Source organism: Adiantum capillus-veneris, chromosome 26, assembly GCF_014529385.1.
Source record: "Adiantum capillus-veneris isolate H3 chromosome 26, ASM1452938v2, whole genome shotgun sequence".
NCBI classification, from domain to species: domain Eukaryota; kingdom Viridiplantae; phylum Streptophyta; class Polypodiopsida; order Polypodiales; family Pteridaceae; genus Adiantum; species Adiantum capillus-veneris.
Genome location: NC_140956.1, coordinates 91,214,160 through 91,217,530, shown reverse-complemented (window position 1 = coordinate 91,217,530; position 3,371 = coordinate 91,214,160). Strand labels below are relative to the sequence as shown.

Genomic DNA, 3,371 nt, shown 5'->3' with positions numbered 1-3,371 from the left:
CTATGTCGATAACATAATCCTCATGTTGTTTAGGAGCAAGTGTAGAAGGAAGATCATCCTTGGAAAAACAGGTACTCAAACTTGGCAAACAACTCACCATATCTGTCAAAAATACCCAAGCTCCTTGATATGAGGTTGACATAGATGATTGTCGCTTTCGCTCTCAACGTAGCTCTCTTTTAGCCTGGAGGTGAGAGATGAGAGGGAGAAAGGAAATACCACTCTTACCTCAAATGAGGACGGACTGTGACACATTACCATTGATGAGAAGCGTAAACTTCTACCAATCAACAAGGGCTTGAACCTACGAAACCACTTAATGCCCAAAATAATATCACATCATGCAAGAGACTACAAAACAATGAGTAAATTGGGTTTGTTGAATGACTAATCTAACATCATCACATACTTGAGAGATCAAAGCATCCATGCTTTTAAAGAACCCGTGCACTAGGAGGGTGGGGATAGGAGGTTTAAAGCCATGCACGTTTCACAAGAGATTCACTTGTGTGTGTGTGTGTGTGTGTGTGTGTGTGTGTGTGTGTGTGTGTATATATATATATATATATATATATATAGAGAGAGAGAGAGAGAGAGAGAGAGAGAGAGAGAGAATCCCTTCATGGACATCTAATAAAATTGGAACGATATAGAGAAGATTAGCATGGCCCCTGTGCAAGGATGACACGAACAAATCGAGAAATGGTCCAAATTTAAGAGAGAGAGAGAGAGAGAGAGAGAGAGAGAGAGAGACCCGATGAGGTCCCAACCAACCCTCTCAAGGGGCCCCCACATCGTTGCCAATGTGGTGTTCGCTTTTGATTGCATATATGGAATATACACACATGCAATACTTGAAGTGCACACTCTACTGACTTGAATGGCAAATGTCACCTCGCTAACTCCTCAACATGAAGGACCTCCGTGCTGATTTGATGCACCATTGGATCCGTCTCGATGTGGGATTGTTGATGGCTACCAAGCGTTAGATTTGGGGTTGAATTGTGCTACCAATGTGAGAGGAATGAAGGGCTGAAAACGCAGATCTCAATGATGGGCAATAATGGAGCACTTGGTGCCGCGAGGGAATGGCCGAGAAGAGGCTCAAAGGACTGATGAAGTACCGCACTGTTGCTGGATGGCTAGCGTTAGGAGATCTCGTGCATCTCCAACGTGGGAATGGGCTGATCAGTTGGGATATGCTATGACTGATATGGAGCAAAAACACTAGTTGGCGTGCGCTGCAAAAACGTTAGGGCTGAACTAGATTGATCGATCTAATGAAATCGCAAGCTAGCTCCTTTTATAGGTGCTTTTTGTTGGTTATGAACTTCGTAAGGCTTAGGTAGGGCAAAACCTATGTCAAATTCTTATAAAACAAATCATTAGAATGATTTATTGATCAGTATGACCAGGGCTAAGTTTCTCGGTGAAATTGTTGCACATTTGTCAATCTAGGAATTTGATTGACGCGGAGTAGTATAACAATATCTTTCAAAACGCTTGTACAATCCATTTATGGAAGAGGGTTCCAAAAGTAGAACTTAATCTAATAGACTCGTCCGAACATGCAAGCCCTGCGAAGAGGCTTACAAAATTTTCAATACTAATCCTCCTAGGATTCTAGACACTCCTATCTAGGGATAGATGCAAAACTGGCTCTAGAAGTCAATGAAAGCATGTCCACGTGGCACATAGATCCATGTGCACGTGACACCCTTCTCCAGAGCCATGAGCTATCAAAGACGTCTTGGACTGCATTTACTTGCGTTACACACACACACAGATAGTTTACTGAGGAGATTTGGAGAGAGACAATCCCAGAGACGGATAACCGATTTCTTCACACCAAACACTAGATAGATGGAGAAACAACCACCACTGCAAAGCTCGGCTCATACTCACACCCGCAATTGGAGCTAGGGAGATCGAGACGCTCACGACTGAGGAGAGGAGCTTCATAACATCACAGAGACTATAGCAGAGGATTCTAGCCATACTATCTCAACATCTAGCGTACAAATGAGGATGGATCCATCACCCATTATATTATCCTCTTGTATTGGGCAACGATTGTAGCTAGTAGCAATTCTAGATTCATTTTAGTATCTACCGAGACATGGTATCAATTCACCAATTTGTGATGGATTGGTCTCATAGGTCATTTTGGCCTTTTGAAAACGTTAACATATCATTTCATTTCTCCGTGTGTGTGTGTGTGTGCGCGCGCACAAGGAAAAGAGGCTGATTTTATTACTTGAAAATCTCCCAACCCAAATGGTACCTATTTAGAGAGGAAGTACACCACTCTTTACATAGCAAGCTCGCCAGGGAAAAACCCAAGATTAGAAAGTGTCGTGGCAAGCTAAGTGGAGAGGGGATATCAATAGCCTCTAAAAGATAAGCACTTCGACCAACAACCAGTCAGCAATTACAAATGAAGAATCAGAGTGAAGATAACATTGAGCAAGTGCGAGAAGCTCGGTGTCGCGGCCAAATGTCCCCCAATCGGTAAAATCTGAAAGCGGGAGAGGTAATCAAGGAACAAAGGAGAGAAGAGCCTTTGGGGACGAAGACGAGAATGAGAAGGCAACTAACGTCACCAAGAGACTTCAGTAGGAGGTCACAAGCTGGGTAAGAAAGCATTGCATCGGAGGTGACAAGACTCTTTCATCCAGAAGATTGAACAGTCCACTTGCTGAAGGTGGCTCTTTAAGACCATGGCTGGGAACGACATGGAGACAATGGAGGAGGCTTTGACAGTGCATTTGGGTCAAAAATTGCCGAAGAAGATTGGTAGAGAGAAGATATGAGGGCAACTAGATGACCCTGAACAAACCCACCGCCATCAAGCAACAACAAAAATCAAAACCCCAAAAACACACAGCCCATGCCAACGAAAAGAAGAGGAAGGAAAACAAAACAAACAAAACTATTAAAAAAAAAGAGAAAACCAACCTAAAGGACAAGCTACCACGCACTTACACGTATGCACATATAGACACAAAAAGACTCTTAAGGGAAAGCTTCCATACACACAATTTTTTTCTCTAAATCTTGGGCATTAATTTACAAGTGGGAAATCTCAAGGCAAGGAAAACCCACAGAAAGGATCATATACAAAAGAACAAACACAGAAGCGTTCATCTGTGAAAGAGGATCAAAAGCATCCATAAGAAAGCTGATACATCTTTTAAGTGATACCACCAACTTCCCAAGCAAAACGTAAAGATTGCCCAAGGGAAAGCTTGAAAAACTGAAAGTGATCTCCATCATATCAAAGGAACATGCAAACGTTACGTAGACGTTACAGGGTCCAATAAGCCCAAAATCTGACCCACATAAAGAAGATTGCAAAATGCTGTAGGGGA

General features: G+C 42.6%; 1 non-coding gene across 1 annotated transcript; it reads left to right on the top strand.

Annotated features, from left to right (window-relative positions):
• The first annotated feature begins 614 nt into the window (after positions 1-614).
• On the top strand, positions 615-717 carry LOC147423813 (U6 spliceosomal RNA). Its single transcript, XR_015186709.1, has one exon. It is a non-coding gene; the product is annotated as a U6 spliceosomal RNA (small nuclear RNA).
• The last annotated feature ends 2,654 nt before the right edge of the window (positions 718-3,371 follow it).